Source organism: Lagenorhynchus albirostris, chromosome 4, assembly GCF_949774975.1.
Source record: "Lagenorhynchus albirostris chromosome 4, mLagAlb1.1, whole genome shotgun sequence".
NCBI lineage: Eukaryota > Metazoa > Chordata > Mammalia > Artiodactyla > Delphinidae > Lagenorhynchus > Lagenorhynchus albirostris.
The window spans coordinates 21,075,417-21,093,639 of record NC_083098.1 but is presented as its reverse complement, the minus strand read 5'-3'; the positions used below and the strand labels follow the sequence as shown (position 1 = coordinate 21,093,639).

General features: G+C 44.1%; 1 protein-coding gene and 1 pseudogene across 1 annotated transcript in view; both read left to right on the top strand.

The window, feature by feature from the left end:
• SETD7 (SET domain containing 7, histone lysine methyltransferase) overlaps window positions 1-18,223 on the top strand; it is a 91,911-nt gene that overhangs the window by 9,271 nt on the left and 64,417 nt on the right. The window lies entirely within an intron of this gene.
• On the top strand, window positions 11,496-12,795 carry LOC132519551 (transmembrane 9 superfamily member 1-like; annotated as a pseudogene).

Here is an 18,223-nt window from a genome sequence, read left to right as displayed (position 1 = left end):
GTTGTGTTAGCTTCTACTACACAGCAAAGTGAATCAGCCATACATATACATATATCCCCTCCCTTTTGGATTTCTCTCCCATTTAGGATACCACAGTGCATTAGTTGCGGCATGCAGACTCTTAGTTGTGGCACACTGACTTCTTAGTTGCAGCATGTGAACTCTTAGTTGCAGCATGAATGTGGGATCTAGTTCCCCGACCAGGGATCGAACCCGGGCCCCTGCATTGGGAGTGTGGAGTCTTACCCACTGGACCACCAGGGAAGTACCTCACACATTTTAAATTGACATTAAAATTTTTCTATTATAAGTTTAAGTAACTGCAAAGGCAGCGACTGATGGCACAGTGGTCCTCACACTTGTGTAGGCATCAGAATCACCTGGAGGGCAGATGAAAACACAGATTGCTGGGGCCCGTCCTCAGAGTTTCTGATTCAATAAGTTTCAGGTGGGGCTTGGGAATTTGCATTTCTGTAAAGTTACCAGGTGATCCCAGTGCTGAGGCTCAGGAACCACACTTTGAGAACTACTGTTCTGCTGTATTGTAAATATTGACATCTTAAAATAAAACCGTCATATCACTCCTTTAAATACATCCAGTGGAATCTAAAAGTGGCAGCAATTTGAGAGCCAACATCATCCAATTTTTAAAAATACAAGAATAAGCTCTTCTTGACAATTGGAAATTTCATGTTGCTCCTTTTTCTCCTTGAGCTTTTATTTCCATCCTATTTCCTCCATTGAATTTTATGCTAATGTAATATATTTTATTCTTAAAAGTATTCTATTGATCACTCTTTTGCATATCTGTCATAAATGTATGCACAGAAGTTGAAATTGAAATTTATTTAAATTTCCTGTAACTACTAGGCTCTGAGTTTTTAAAATTTTTATTTTGGATTAAGTTAGTATTACAATTATTAGTAATATACAGTTGAACAAAACAACATATATATATTTATTAAAGGTGAAAAGTGAAATTTTATTGGAAATGTAGCTCTTAATAAGATGGGACTTTTCAAAATTAGTTCTTTTTTTTTAATTAACATTACTTATTGCTAGAATGACACAGGCTTCTATATGAATTCTATTCCAATTTTTATTTTTTATAGACACAGCACCAAAGAATATTGTTGACATGAAAATGGAATGAATTATGTAACTGCAATTTTACTTAATTCTCTGAAGGCCTTCCAAGTTATAGACCAACAATCTCATAGTGATCTAACATCTAGAATTATTTTTTATGACCTACCAGCTAAAAATGTGATTAGGTCTCCTTCAATACAGTTGAAAGCAAAAAAATTAGAAACCACCTGGCTTGCAAAAGTGTTTGTTACCAAATATTTGAGCCATTCTCTTTTTCAGTATTGACACCATTATTTCAAATTGTCCCTTGCTTTGCTGCACTGGAGGTTTTGTTTTATTTGTTTGTGATGTTTTGCTTTTTTAATTATCTAGGACAGGGGTTGACAAACTAAGGTCAGCTGGTGCTGACCAAATTCTGCCCATCTTGTTTCTGTATAGCCCTCAAGCTAAGAATGGTTTTTACATTTTTAAAGGATTGTAAAACACACACACACACACACACACACACACACAGACGAACATTCAAAGAGACGGTGTGTGGCCCACAGATTCTGAAATATCTGCTATACGACCCTTTACAGGTAAATCTAGGACAAAGCAGCCTGGTAAGGGTCAGGAGGGTGACTACACACCTTAATTGTACAATGCAGACTGGCCTTTGTGAAAGGATCTACTGTGATGCTGGATTCTTAAGATGATCAATTTTAGAAGAGGACAAATGGTGCATTCGAATCTGCAAATGATTCCCTATCTATTGCTGCATAACAAACTACCCAAAACTTGGTAGCTTAAACCAAGAACAGTCATTTACTTTGCTCACAGATCTGTAACTTGGGTAGGGCTGACAGGGGAAAGCTCGCCTCTGCTCCACGTGACTTAGCTAAGGGCTGGGGGATGGGTTTCCAAGACAACACATGGATGTCAAGTTGTCCATGGCTGTCAGCTGGGAGCTCAGGCGGGGCTGAGGCTGCAGGCTTCATATCCTGTGCAGCGGGCCTGACTGCTCTCCTTAGAAAGGCCTACTGGCAAGGCTGGTCCTTGACTAGTATTTGGGAATTTGGATTTGGGGAGGGTGCTCACCTCCCTAACTGATAAGAGTGGCTCTCTGTGCTTAAATTGTTTATACAAACAATGTGGTTTATGCTAAATGCCAGCCTCCTTCTGGGGGTCTAGAATCTTGGGACATGCTAGGCAGAGGGTGCCTACATGACCAGCCCACCATAAAAACCTTGGGCACTTTGTCTCTTAGCCCTCCTGTGTAGATGCCATTTCACACGCGTGGTCACAGCTCGTTGCTGGAGGAATTCAGCGCGCCCTGTGTGACTCCACAGGGAGAGGACTCCAGAGACTTGTGCCTGTTTCTCCTGACTTTGCCCCGCACACCTTTTCCCTTCGCTGATTTGGCACTGTATCCGCTCATATAATAAATCTTAGTCGCGAGCACAACCGTATGCTGAGTTCTGTGAGACCTCACAGTGAATCATCAAACCCGGGGGTGGCCTTGGGACCCCCGACACAGTTCCTCTTCATGTGGGCCCCTCCATGAGGTCTGGACCTCCTCATAGCACGGTGGCTGGGTTCCAAAAACAAGTATCCCGAGAGAAGGGTCCAGGTGGACCTCACCTCAGAAGTCACGTGGCATCACTTCTGCCCATTCTATTAGTTGAGATGTTCATAAAGGCCCACCCAGGTTCAAGGGGAAGATACACAGACTCCTCCTTCTGATGGGGGTGTGGCAAGGTTCCAGAAAAGGATGTGGATGGAAATACTGTTTCAGCCATTTCTGGAAAATAAAATCAACCATACCCTTAAGAGCTCCTGCACCTACATTCCCTGTGATATGTCTCTGAATACCTTCGGGATAGGTTTCTCAGTCTGAGACCACTGGTACAGTGAATAAAAACATTGGCTTTTGAGTCAGAAAGACTGGATTTGAATCCTGGCTCTGTCACTTCCTGCCAAGAGAGCAATGCCCATTAGCCATTACCAAGCATGCATACTCCTTAAAGTTCTAAGCGTTTAGGAACGGTTGCTTGAGGCCCAGAGTCCAGCTGTGAAACTCTGAGAATTTACTAATTTACTCATTCAACAAATATTTATTGAGTGTCTTTTACGAGTTGGCCCTGTGTGCGTCCTAAATGTTCAATGCTCAGCAAAATTGACCCAGTCCTCATGGACCTTACAGAAGAGGAAAAAAACGAATCAAATGATCACACAAATGAGTAACAACACGCTGTGTGAAGCTCCATAAAGGGACAGCCCAAGGCACTAACTCCACCAGAATATAAGCTCCACGAGAGTTTTGAGTATTTTGTTCTCTGATGTATCCCTACCGTCTAGAAGGTGGCCTGGCATATATAAAGCGCTAAATAAATATTTGTCAAATGAGTGAGTGAATGAATGAATGGATGAATGAAAGCTATGAGGTTGCTTCTTGAAGGGTTAGTGTAAATTCTTTTAGGAAGTGCTATATTGGCTGATGTTAAAGATCAACTCCACTTTCTTAGCTCAAATTCTAGTGAATGAATTTGTATTACCCCAACTCTCAAGAGACTAATTTATGCACCAGGATATACTTTTTATTTTTGTAGTGGGAGACATACCTGATTTAGTATTTCTCTAGGAAGCACCCAAAAAAACTCCAAGGGAAACTATCTTTGGTATTACTACAATTCTGCTGAGTTGAGCAGTAGTTAGAGACCTCTCGGGGAGCCAAAGTAATTATCAGAAGGCTAATACAGAAGAACCTGGGATCAGTAAAAAGGAAACTACATAGGTTTAAAGGACATTCACACAAGTCACCCATACAACTTACATAAAACCACTTTCCTACTAGGCACACCCCTGTGTGGATCAAATTCTCCCCTCTCTTGGTGGTGCTGAAGAATCACTGCAAGTCACATTGTTAGAATTATTCCTTTTCCTAGATTCCAAGCTAGGAACTAGACCTTCATGAAATTCCAGGGCCCTATTTTTTTGCTTTGAGCTGTCTGTGAACCTATTCTCATCAAGGCAGCTGTCTTCTTGAGTTTGTGCCAATTTTACCTGCCTCCCAGTTCCTGGCATCCTTTGAAATCAAAAGTCTACTGAAGGGGCTTCCCTGGTGGCGCAGTGGTTGAGAGTCCGCCTGCCGATGCAGGGGACACGGGTTTGTGCCCTGGTCCGGGAAGATCCCACATGCCGCGGAGCGGCTGGGCCAGTGAGCCATGGCCCCTGAGCCTGCGTGACCGGAGCCTGTGCTCCACAACGGGAGAGGCCACAGCAGTGAGAGGCCCGCGTACCGCAAAAAAAAAAAAAAAAAAGTCTATTGAAGGTATTTGTTGGTGTAGGGGAGCAAAATTCACCACCCCAAAAATTTCTCTTTGGCATTATTTTGAGCTGAACACAATCAAGGCCCAAAAGACTCAGGAAGAACCTTTGATCTTCCCCCTAACTGCCTAAAGGATGGAGATAGAGGACCAGTTCCTGGAAGGGAGCCTTCACCATAGGTAAATATTGTATGAACTAGGTGTGCAGACAGGGAGGAACCTGGCAAGGTCTGTTTGTTAAAATTCCTCTCCATGTCTTGTTATCTCTGCATGGCCCAGCAAACATTTGTTCACCAAACATTTGCTTTTCCATCTCCATGTCAATTTCCTTCCTCCCCCTTTGAGATCCCAAACCACCACTCCCAACATCCTCTTTTGTCTTTAACTGAGGATGGTCTTTAAGGTGAGGGTTTCGGTCGTTTTGGCGAGTTACTCACTTCTGGGTCTCTCCCTTGTATGCATGTTATTAAACTTTTGTTTGATTTTCTCCTGTTCTTCCATCTCGTGTCAAATTAATTCTTAGACCAGCCAAAGGAACCTAGAAGCGTAGAGGAAAATTTCTTCCTCCCTGACATATACCTCTTATAGGAAGTCCTCCGAGCCTCCATCTGCTGTCTCTGGGTAATGTATCTATTTCTGTATGGACGTGCATGTGTTTCTGTGTGGCTCTCCGTGCATCTGCGTTTAGGTATACCAGCAAAGTCTTGTGCTTTACTTCACAAGCCCAGTGAGGCCATTCACCTCACTGTTTTAGCACATCGCCCAGCGAGGATGCATCCTTATACATATCTGGGTGTTGAGAGTATATACACATATTTGCTATCACAAGTACTCTGGGGACACTTGGAGGACTGCTGGCTCCCCTGAAGTGAGAATCTGCTTAAACCAGATGACAGGCGAGTCAAGGGGGAATCTAGAAGACTAGGCCCTGCTCGGACCCCGGAGAATCTGTTATTTGCTGAGCCAGGAGAAAAGAAAGGAATGAGTTAATGTGAGTGCTGGCAAGTCTCAGAAGAGTATTTTGCTCACAAAAACTGAAAATAGCATGTCAAAGTAGGACATTTGAGCCTTATGGAAAAGAATTAAAGAGTATTTTGTAGCAAAATGCTGTTAGGAAGGTAAGGAATCTCTACAGACCCATGTGGGTCTGTAGCACTATGGATCCAAAGGGTCATTTTTAGCTCATGAAACATAATAAAGTTAATTTCCTAAAAATGAAGATTTCCCCCACCTGCCTTTGTTATACGGGTGTTCCTAGTCACAGTCTACCATGTCACCAGTAGGACAACAAATTATTTTCTTTAAGCAGCGGTGCTGTGGAACTCTCACAGACACTAGAGCTCCCAATAATTTTCCTGTGAGATCTGGGAAATCGTGTCAACAGAGCAGCAGGGAAAGAATGAGAAGCTGCGGTTACCTTGAATGTTCTGGACTTAGGACCTCAGAGGTCAAGGTATTGGGCGTCCTGAAACACCACCGCCAGCCCTGCCCTTCCTTCCCTCCTCCCTCTGAGACTGGGCTTTGCATTCTCAAGAGTGCTGAATGCATCTTGAATTGAACCTTTCCTTAAAAAAAAAAACAAACCCTAAAAACATTTTCATCACCATGTATGAATTGCCTCTCACGACATAGTCACGTTACATCAGAGCTACTGCTTATCCACACGGTGCTTTCAGACACATTGGAAAAGGCATCCCTTACACTTTATCTTCATCTATTAAAAAAGTTGTCTTAACATACTGATTTTTTTTAAATAAGACCCTTTTGCGCCAGCTGTAGGAAAACTACCTGTGATGTCTAGGGTGTGAATGGAGCCCTTTTAGAGTTAAAACCACAGGCCTACAAACCAAACAATTTGATTCAAACTCTAGCTCTGCCTCTTCCAGCATATTGCTGAACTTTTCTGAGCGCTAGGTTTCTCCTGTTTGTAAAATGGGGATAATATACCTGACAGTCAAGCTCGTTATGGGGATTAAATGAAATGCTGTGTATAAAGCACTTAGTATGATGCTCACCAAACAGTATGGGTTGGGTGCTTCTCTGGTGGTGCAGTGGTTAAGAGTCCGCCTGCCAGTGCAGGGGACACGGGTTTGGGCCCTGGTCCGGGAAGATCCCACATGCCGCGGAGCAACTAACCCCGGGCGCCATAACTACTGAGCCTGAGCTCTAGAGCCCGTGAGCCACAACTACTGAGCCCGTGTGCCTAGAGCCCGTGCTCCGCAACAAGAAAAGCCACCGCGATAAGAAGCCCGCGCGCCATAAGGAAGAGTAACCCTCGCTCGCCGCAACTAGAGAAAGCCCACGCAGCAGCGAAGACCCAACGCAGCCAAAAATAAATAAATAAATTTATTTTAAAAATAACAAAACAGTATGGGTTGTACGAAAAGGACAGGAACACACATATTAACAGCACACATGGTGTTAATTAAAAATAGGATATCAGGGGGAAACTTAAAAGCATAGAAGTAACAAGTGTTGGTGGGTCTCTGAGGTCCCATCGTGCCCCAGAGAGGTGTGTGGGACTCAGCATAGGAGGCAGACACATCATGGAAAGATCCCAGGAGAGGTGTTCCATGCCTTTAGTGCTCCACACACATTTAGAGAAAGAAGCACGGGAACATCTAGGTAATTCTGTAGTAATGGAGCTTCCTGAGCCATGAAACAGACAGCCATGTTAGAACGGGGAAGCTCCCAGGCTCAGCCTCCAGCATCAGGCTCTTCCTCCCTTTTTAAAAAAAATTTATTTATTTTATTTATTTATTTTTGTCTGTGTTCGGTGTTCGTTGCTGCACGCGGGCTTTCTCTAGTTCCAGCGAGCAGGGGCTACTCTTCCTGGCAGTGTGCGGGCTTCTCACTGTGGTGGCTTCTCTTGTTATGGAGCACGGGCTCTAGGCATGCAGGCTTCAGTAGTTGTGGCACGCGGGCTCAGTAGTTGCAGCTCGCGGGCTCTAGAGCGCAGGCTCAGTAGTTGTGGCTCACAGGCTTAGTTGCTCCACGGTATGTGGGATCTTCCCGGACCAGGGCTCAAACCCATATCCCCTGCATTGGCAGGCAGATTGTTAACCACCATGCCACCAGGGAAGTCCCAGGCTCTTTCTTCCTTAGTTAACTCTGACCAACTGAGCTGGCTTCTTGCTACAAAAAGGGGAGGAAATGAGCTGCCACGGCCATGTGATTTTCTTTCCTCTGAAAGCATCACACAAGAAAACATGTGAGGAATCAAGCAATTGCTGCCCATGGCAAGGGTTGAACTCAGCTTTTCCAGTTTCTAAGGCCAGAGAGTTTTCCACTTCGCCGTATTGCTTCCACTAACAAGTCAGCCTAGAAATCATTCAGAGTGTATTTGAAACTAATTCCAAATCTCTTAGAGTCATAAATTGAAAAGGACATGAGAGATAATATAATTCAATCCGACATTTGCAGACAAAAGTGAGACTCAAAATGGGCATTTATTAGGTTACCAGTATGAAGTGGAAGAGTCAGGCTTGAACCTTCATCTTCCAAATCCCATTTCCTCTTAAACTGCAATAAAGTGCAATGTAAACTTGTTTAGCACACAAGTCACTCAGATCCTATTAAAAAGGGCTTTGTGGCTTTAATCTACAAAGTTTGAGGAAAAGACAACAGCTTCCAGAGTAAACTGAGAGAGTAGCAGAGCCAAAGATGATTGATTCATTTTGTTCAAACCCTTGGAACCTCCTAAATAAGAAAGGAAAGCTAGATAATTTAGCAAATAATGATCAAGAGAACACTACTTATTAACATCTATGAGATGTAGTCAAAGATTTATTCAGAGGAAAAGTCATAATCTTAAAACCTTTTTAGCTTAAGAATGAATATGAAGGAAGCGACTATTCAAGAAGACTAAAAAAAGAATAACTTTTAAAATCTAAGGAAAACAGAATTTAAAATGAAAGCAGAATATGATGATGTTGAAAACAAAGTCAGTGGAATTGATTGTTGGGAGACAGTGCTCCCATGGGTGGCTTGCATTTCTGCACATCTCAGGAGCAGACACACTGACTACTTTTGTCCTAGACTTATCTTTTCAAGGAGGTTTGTGTAGCAAACAGCTTGGGAAGCTAGAGAGAGTGCCCCTACCTGGAGCCAAGGGCAGGCATTCTTACTTTCCTTATGAAAGAGTTGAGTTTGCCAAGCTTAGGATTCGGATTCCTCTCCTCCAACCTACTACGTGAGAAAGCATCACGCGGCCTCCATGGCAAGGACCTGTGGGAAGTGGCAAAAATGCTGATACTCTAGCTGTCTTGGATCTGGGAGGCTTGCATGCTCTACCAACAGACCAACTAACCTGTTAGCTTGCAAATAGGATAAAATCTCAGACCCTTTGCAGGTCTTCATATTGATAAAGAAATCTAGAGCTGGTTCATCACAGAAAAGAGAAAAGAGCTACAATAATAAATAATCCACTAAGTTAGACTAATCAAGGAAAAAGGGGAAAAATACAAATAAAGTTAGGGATTAGAAACTGGATTAACACACATATATAGGAAACTATAATTCTCTCTTTTTTTAACTTTATTTATTGAGATGTATTTGACATATAACATCATATTCGTTTCAGGTGTAAAATAATGATAATGACTTGATATTTGTATGTAAGAAATTAAAATTCTTGTAAAAGAATCATTTGTACAAATATGTATTCCTATTTTCAAAGTCTGAGTGAAATGGATCATTTTTGAGGAAAATATAAAATATCAAAATTCATTCAAAAAGAAGCAGGAACTTAAACAGGCCCATCTCATACCAGAAATTGAGAGGCCAAAGCCAAAGTCTTGGTCTACTTAGCAGATCAGCCATGTTCTCCCAGGACTTGTCTGCTTGCTTTTTCCTGGCCATCGATCAAAGGTGGATACCTCAGCCGGCAAGGCCGGTGTGTGTCTCTGGCTGGAGTTGAAAGTGGAGGTGAAATCTGCCAGTCTTGACTCCAAACATTACGATGTGATAAAATGACCTAACAAGTCACACTTTTTTCACTGGAGAAAGGGGTGGGTGGGAGGGAATAATTTTTATTAAATAATATGCACACATATTTCTTATGAACCCTATCCTTTAAATCTTATGCCATTTTCTTTATTTATAAAATAATACCTTTGCCCTGGAAATGCTGGCTCAGAAGTGACTGATTTTGATTGGACAAGGACAGTAAGATCACCAGAAAGAGTCTTTTGGTGCATGTCAGTGCCTTTCTTGGGTTCAATCTGCTACCATGTACGATGGCCCTTGCCCGGACACTCCACCCACTACAATAAAGCAGTGGTTCTCCAACCCGCAGCATCAGCATTACCCAAAAACTTGTTAGAAATGCACTTTCTCAAGCCCCATCCCAGATTCACAAACTCTGGGGGTGGTACCCAGGAGTCTGTGTTTCAACAAGCCCCTCCGCTCTGGGTGATTCTGATGCACAGACAAGTTTGAGAAGTGCTGTAATAGACCTCATTCAAGTCATCAAATTTAGCATCTATCAGAGCCCACTTCCTGTTGGTTGCATCAAAACGACTCAGAAGGAAAAAAATTCCACTCTTTTGCAGCCCCCCTCTCGCTATAAATAGTGAACACTTGCTTACCAGCAGCTGGAGTTCCGGCCCATCCTTGTCGGAGCTCTCCATCTCCGTCAGACAGCTGCTGCAGAATACCAATAGCCAAAAGAACAAGGATATTCAGCTGTGCTGGGGGAAAATACGACCATCTTTTAGGTCTTGCCCAATAAAGTCACAAAGCAGATTTGCAGTAGAAGTTTAGGAAAGGAAGGGTTGCCCCGCTTTTTTTTTTTTTAATGAGCAAAGTTAAGATGGAACTAATACACAGCTACAGACCCTACTCCTAACTACATGTGAGATTTAAAGAGACAGCAAGATCAAATGCTGAGGCAACAAAACTGAAAGGACCAGAAACCTGAATCCTATCCCTGTCTCGGTTACTAATTCACCACCTGACCTTGGGAACATTACTTAAGCTTTTAATTCTTTACTATTCCTGTCTGTGAAATATGAGAGATAATAATCCCTCCTCTCCCCATCACAGATTGATGGGGAGATTCATTTCAACCTCCAGAAAAGAAGTTTTTAAGAGAAAAGAGCCACAGGCAGAGAGGGCCCTAAGGTACCTCAGGCCAGTCTCACCCACGTCCTCCCAAACTCAGGGAGAAATTAGGGAAAAGCTAGGATTTTAAAGACTCCCTAGCTCACGCGCATGAATAACCTGAGCTTCTAACCCAGCACTGACACCCGCAAGAAGGCAGACGGAGCCACTCCAGCCCTTGGCTTGTTCCTGATTGGGAGGGTGGGGAGAGGTGTAGGGTGTCTTTTTTTTTTTTTTTTTTTTTTTGGTTTTCAAAGCACCTTTGTGGGAAATGATCTGATTTGATTCTAACTACAGCCTCACGTGGCAGGCAGAGCAGGTAGTAGTATTTGCATTTGGTTGATGAAGAAACACACTTGCTCAGAAGTAACTTCAAGATTACATGGATAGTGGATTGCAGAGTTGATATCAGAACCCAGGGCTCCTGACTCGAAGCTTCTCTGTCGGTAATAAGGTCCCAACTATCACTCCTATGTAGTCATTTTTTTCCATTCCTACCTCTCGGCTTTTTTAACTGGCTCCTGTACACTCTACCTAATTTTCCCTGTCATGCTTTTTTCTTCAGCAATTTCTATCTTAGGGCACTTTTCCTTAGTCTACTCCAGACCTTCCTACACCTTATCCCTCTTTTTCTAGGCCTTCATCCTGTCAAGTCATACTTGCTCATTTCGGAGAATCTCAACATACTAGGCTCTAACCAGTGGTTCTCAACAGGGGGCTTTTTCTTTTTTAAAATTATTTATTTATTTATTTGGCTGCACCGGGTCTTAGTTGCGGCTCGCCATATCTTAAATTGTGGTATGCAGTATCTAGTTCCCTGACCAGGGATCGAACGTGGGCCCCGTGCATTGGGAGCAAGGGGTCTTAGCCACTGGACCACCGGGACAGTCCCTCAACAGGGGCTTTTGTCTCTCAGAGACATTTGGAGATATGTCTGGAGATATTGTTGATTGTCACCACTGGGGGACGCTACTGACATCTAGTAAGAAGCCAGGGATGGCGCATCGTACAAGGCATGGGACAGCCTCACAACAAAGAATTATCCAGCCCAAAATTTCATTAGTGCTGAGGGTGAAACCCTGCTCTAATCCAATGCCTGGGGAAGCCTTGTCTGACCCCTGGCTTGCTCTCTGTAGGTGGAACGGCTGCGCCAGGCCATGAAGGAACTATACTATTTTGAATTTGTGGTGGACAACTTGCCAAGCTGTGGCTTTGTGGGCTACGTGGAGGAGAGTGGCTTCCTGCCTCACAGCCACAAGGCAGGACTCTGGACCCATTTAGACTTCCACCTAGAGTTCCACAGAGACTGGATTATATATGCCAGAGTCTCAGGGCGGGACGTCAAGCCCCCCAGTTTAGATGGGTTACGACCTCAGAAGTTCCTAGGCCTCACCCACACCTACAGCGTGCGCTGGTCTGAGACGTCAGGTGAGCATTGGAGTGACAGGTGCGTGGTGACAATGGCGGTTTCTTTCCCCAAACACTGGAAATCCAATGGTAGTCCATCATCAATCCCATGGTGCTTGTGCTTTTACTGGTGGGTTTTGTGGCTGTCATTCTCATGCGTGTGCTTTGAAAGGACCTGGCTCGGTACAACTTGGATGAAGAGCCAACCTCTGGAGGTTCTGGTGATGACTTTGACCAAGGTGACAATGGCTAGGAAATGATCTATACAGATGTCTTCCACTTCCCTCCATATCGTGGTCTGCTCTGTGCTGTGCTTGGTGTGGGTGCCCAGTTCCTGGCCCTTGGCACTGGTGAGGTGATAAAAAATTAATCAGGGATTTCTCTCAAGGGGTAGAACTAAGTAGGTGGTTTGTTCAGAAAAAGATCTGCAGATCTTCTCTTCTGTCCAAGGTGAGGGGCAGACCTAAGGGGTGGATGGCTCTAGCAAGGATGTGTATATTCTATTGTGGGTTTTCTAGACAACAGAACTGGGGGATATTGTTTGGATGGAAGCCCTGGGTCTGGGATAAAGCGGGCTAGCTGATTCCTCTGAAATTGCCAGAAGAGGGTTGGGTGAAACCTGACACAGGCTTTCCACTACCACCCTGCAGGCATTATTGTCATGGCACTGCTGGGCATGTTCAGTGTGCACCATCCTGGGGCCATTAACTCAGCAGCCATCTTGTATGCCCTGACTTGCTGCATCTCTAGCTACATGTCCAGCCACTTCTACTGGCAGATCAGAGGCCAGTGTTGGGTGTGGAACATCATTCTCACCACCAGTCTCTTCTCCGGTGAGGACAGCCCTTTCCCTGGTGGGCCAATTTAGGAACTTAGAACACATCATGGAACCTGCTTCCTCATCCTGGACCTGCCAGTTCGAGGCTGTGCTGACCCGCAGACGACTGAGCACCGGTTGCGAAGGTGCCTTTTCTTAATTGAAGTATAGTTGATTTACAATGTTGTGTTAGTTTCAGGTGTACAGCAAAGGGATTCAGATATATATATATATAATATTCTTTATAATATTTTTATAATATATATATTTATAATTTATATATATATTCTTTTTCAGATTCTTTTCCACTACAAGATATTCAATATAGTTCACTGTGCTATACTGTAGGTCCTTGTTGTTTATCGATTTTATGCATATAGTAGTTTGTATCTGCTAATACCAAACTCCTAATTTATCCCTCCCCACCCTTCCCCTTTGGTAACCATAAGTTTGTTTTCTATGTCTGTGAGTCTATTTCTGTTTTGTAAGTTCATCTGTATCATTATTTTAGATTCCACACATAAGTGATATCAGATGATGTTTGTGGAGGGTGATTTTCATGATTCTCTCTTATCCCATGGCCACCCTGATCAAATGTTTAGAGCCCAAAATAGGGTTAACTGCCTCACAAATGAAAGGTACCTATAGAGAAACTAGGTGGGTTTTTCTAAATCAGAGGGTAAAGATTACATCCCACGTCACCGCCTGGACAATCTCTCCCCCAGCACAAGCCCTTCTAAGAGGTCTGTGCTCCGCCCCACCTCCTTCCATCGGGAGCTTCCTCAGAACCTGTCTTTTCTGTACTCTTTCTTTATGCATTCTTTTTTTAAAAAATAAATAAATATGTATTTATTTATTGTTGTCTGTGTTGGGTCTTCGTTGCTGCGCGCGGACGTCCTCTAGTTGCAGCGAGCAGGGACTACTCTTTGTTGCGGTGTGCGGGCTTCTCATTGCGGTGGCTTCTCTTGTTGCGGCGCACAGGCTTCAGTAGTTCTGGCTCACGGGCTCTAGAGCGCAGGCTCAGTAGTTGTGGCGCCTGGGGTTAGTTGCTCCGCGGCATGTGGGATTTTCCTGGACCAGGGCTTGAACCCATGTCCCCTGCATTGGCAGGCGGATTCTTAAACACTGCACCACCAGGGAAGTCCCCCTTTATGCATTCTGACTGCTCAATACATGTTTATTAAACGAAAGGTAAAAGAAGAGTGAATGGCTTAATTCTTCCCCTTTGAGAGAACGCTCGACACACATTTTATCCTACTTTCGCCTGCTTGGTACAGTCAGCCACGTGCCCTGCATTATCCCCACCGAGGACTGCCTGGGGCCATTGCTTCTCGAGATGTAGGACTTTATCACAATAAGGAGCCTTAGTTGTTGTTCAGACGACCTTCTTTTACGTATTAAACTGAGGCTCAGAGAGAAGATATGACCTGGATAGCTGTTTTGTCTAGAAACTTTGTTGTTAAGGTATTAAGTGATTGAGTGATAATCACTATATCAAAGGGCTTAGAAACCTTCAGAAGCCAAGAATAGATCTGGGATAAAAATAACATCTGGGCATTGTCTTTGAGGCATGAAGAGCGGACTCACGCAGAATTCAGCATTTACCCCTGTGTTAATACAACCCAACCAATTCAGCCGCAGTCAAAGAGAGTGAAAGTTTAGAAATAGGGTTGATGCATTTTGGCTCCCACAGACCTGCCTGAGTCCTTTCAAGGGCTAGAGACTGCCCCTTCCAAAGCCCTAGGGGAGAGGGCCTTGGATCCCTCAAGGATCTCTTTTTTTTAAATTGAAGTATAGTTGATGTACAGTGTTGTATTAATTTTGGAGGTACAGCAAAGTGTTCAGATATATTATATATATATATTCTTTTTCATATTCTTTTCCATTATGGTTTATTATAAGATACTGAATATAATTCCCTGTGCTATACAGTAGGTCCTTGCTGTTTATCTATTTTATATATAGTAGTTTGTATCTGCTAACCCCAAACTCCTAATGTATCCTTCCTCCACCCCCTTTCCCCTTTGGTAACCATAAGTTTGTTCTCTATGTCTCTGAATCTGTTTCTGTTTTATAAATAAGTTAATCTGTGTCATATTTTAGATTCCACATATAAGTGATATGATACGGTGTTTGTCTCTGTCCGACTTAACTTCACTGAGTATGATAATCTCTAGGTCCATCCATGTTGCTGCGAATGGCATTTTTTCATTCTTTTTTATGGCTGAGTAGTATTCCATTATATATACACCATATCTTCTTTATCCATTCATCTGTCGATGGACACTTAGGTTGCTTCTGTGTCTTGGCTATTGTAAATAGTACTGCTGTGAACATTGGGGTGCATGTTTCTTTTCACATTAGAGTTTTCTCTGGATATATGCCCAAGAGTAGGATTGCCGGATCATATGGCAATTCTATTTTTAGTTGTTTTTTTAAAATAAATTTGTTTATTTTATTTATTTTTGGCTACGTTGGGTCTTCATTGCTGTGTGCAGGTTTTCTCTAGTTGCAGCAAGCGGGGGGCTACTCTTCATTGCAGTGCGCGGGCTTCTCATTGCAGTAGTTTCTCTTGCTGCGGAGCATGGGCTCTAGGTGCGCGGGCTTCAGTCGTTGTGACACATGGGCTTCAGCAGCTGTGGCTCGCGGGCTCTAGAACACAGGCTCAGTAGTTGTGGCACATGGGCTTAGCTGCTCCGCGACATGTGGGATCTTCCCGGACCAGGGATCAAACCCGTGTTCTCTGCATTGGCAGGTGGATTCTGAACCACTGTGACACCAGGGAAGCCCTATTTTTAGTTTTCTAAGGAACCTCCACACTGTTTTCCATAGTGGCTGCACCAATTTACATTTCCACCAACAGTGTAGGAGGGTCTCTTAATGTATCCCTCAAGGAATACAATCAAGAATTTGATAGCTGTTCTGATCTCTCCTCACTTGTTCTAATCAATGTATGAGGGAGGCCTTGGGTTTTGTCCATCTTAGAGATGAAAAACTTGGGACTTGGGGAGAAGCATCCTGCTCAGGTGGACGAGTCATCATCCAGAAAGGAATTCAAAGCTTAAAATGAAGTCCAGGGCTTCCCTGGTGGCGCGGTGGCTGAGAGTCCGCCTGCCGCTGCAGGGGACGCGGGTTCGTGTCCTGGTCCAGGAAGATCCCACATGCCGCTGAGCGGCTGGGCCCGTGAGCCATGGCCGCTGAGCCTGCGCGTCTCGAGCCTGTGCTCCGCAACGGGAGAGGCCACAACAGTGAGAGGCCCGCGTACCGCAAAAAAAAAAAAAAAAATGAAGTTCACCCAGCAAGGTAGGCCTAGGTGGAGTTCTAAGGTTCAGAAGCCTATCCTGTCTTTGTCGGCCCCGCTTTCTCTGCTCCTACATTTTGTCTTACTTTCTCTGTAGATGTTGTGTCCTCAACCTCATGTCTGCTCAACACCCTAGTGTCTGGGGCTTACCCTCTCTGGCCTCACCTCAGGTCCTCTCCAAAGCCAGCTACACTTTTCTACTCGAGGCCTCCCCCTCGATCTCCCCTCCCGACATAACTTGTTTCTCCTGCATTGACACATTTTTGCAAAGTAAAATGTTGCTAGTTCAGATACAGCAACAAGAGACCAGAAAGGGGAACAGATGGCCAGAGACAGGGCCTCCTCCCTCTGATAACAAAGTCGGGCCATGTTCAATTCATACCACATGATTTGCTAAAGTGGTATGCTCTCTCTTGGAAGGATATACGCAGAAGGCCCCAAGCAAGACAGAAAAATGTCCCCACAAGTCCCCCAAACATAACTCTTCCATGGTCATAGCACCGCCATTTGTATACTGTCTACCAGGTATCAGACACCTCAAGTCTCACCCCCATCCTATGAGGTGCTACTACCCCCATGTTACAGATGAGAAAACTGAGGCTCAGAGACATTAGTATGTGGCTAATTGGTGAGAGAGCTTGAATGTGAACCCAGGTCTGCTTGACTCCAACACCTGTGTTCCTAACTTTCCTCTACATTCAGCTTAACTCTGAGACGGCTGACTCATTCCAAGCGGCACCGAGAGCCAGACAGTGTCCTAACATGTGCAGCTGCATCATACTCCTCTCCCTCCTCTTCTAGATCCCAAACTCTCACCTCTGTGGGAACCTGATTTCCTGCCGTTTTTTCTTTCTGCCCTGCCCCCGCTCTCTTCGACCTTTCTACCTCTCATGGGTGGTTTCTGATGGAAAGGTGTTGACAGCTCTTTATAACTATCCTTTTAGTTCTCCTTTAAAAAAAAAAAAAAAAAGAACTACATTCATATTTTAAAACGTGGAAGCATGGCTCAGTGATATAAAAAATTATGTCAGAACAAAGAACATAAAAGACAGAACCCTTAGAAGGAGACATATCAACCTGCACAGCCCACTGCAAAGCTACACGACGAATAAATCACAAACGCCTCCGACACCTGCTGTGCCCTGGAAAGGCTCTCTGGAACAAGCAGCAGTGAGAGTCTTCGTGCTTACCTTGCAAACCTCACCAGGGTTAAAGCCCTGGCACCATCGGAGAAGAAAGTTGGAGCATGGAGCCAGCCCTTAACTAGGAGTCAGTCAACTACTAAATACTGAGCAAGCATGCAGCGTCAGTCAGCCTCTCTGGGCCTCATCTGGAGAGCTGTTTGTTTGTTTGTTTTTGTTTTTCTGGAGAGCGTTTTTAAGGTCCAGCTCTCCCCTGCCACTCTGAGTGAATATCTCTCAGATGAAGCCTAGGAATTGCTATATTTTAAAATTTCCCTGAGTGATCCCTACCCACGGCCAGATTTGGGAACCACTGAATGAGATGATATCTAAGATACCTTCCAACTCTAAGGACTTATGATAGTTTCCCTTACCCCACTAAGGGCAACTTGATAGCATCACCACATAGCTGGTATTGCCAAGTACATCCCAAATGTCACAGAAAGCAGGGACACTGGTTTCTGTTGCAGAACAGAGACCATGAGGATGGATTTGAATGACCATTTGAAATCAAGACCCAGGGAGGGGCTTGGCTGCCACCCAGAAGAGAATGGGGTTTGGCTCTTATCTGTCTGGATGGAAGGGAGTGGATAGGGCACTGGTAACATGTACTTGACAGAATCCTGCTGGAAAGGGTGACTCCTTTAAACAAGGCAAATTCCTTGCTTTCAAGTTTATTGACAAACACAGCCAACTTAAGAGTTTATGTTTTGTATCTAAATATCCTTGATGAGCAAAATTTCAGTGATAATAACATCTGGTGGGGAAGAGATTTTAGACAGCAAAACGTGAGATGCTAGTTCTTACTTTAGAGAATTTTTTTTTTTTTTAATATATCTGGCTGCACAGAGTCTTATTTGTGGCATGCGGGATCCAGTTCCCTGACCAGGAATCAAACCCAGGCCCCCTGCATTGGGAGCGCGGAGTCTTAACCGCTGGGCCACCACGGAAGTCCCTGGAGGCTTTTTTAAAAAACTTCTATTACTGTTATGAGTTGAATTGTGTCTCCAACCACCGC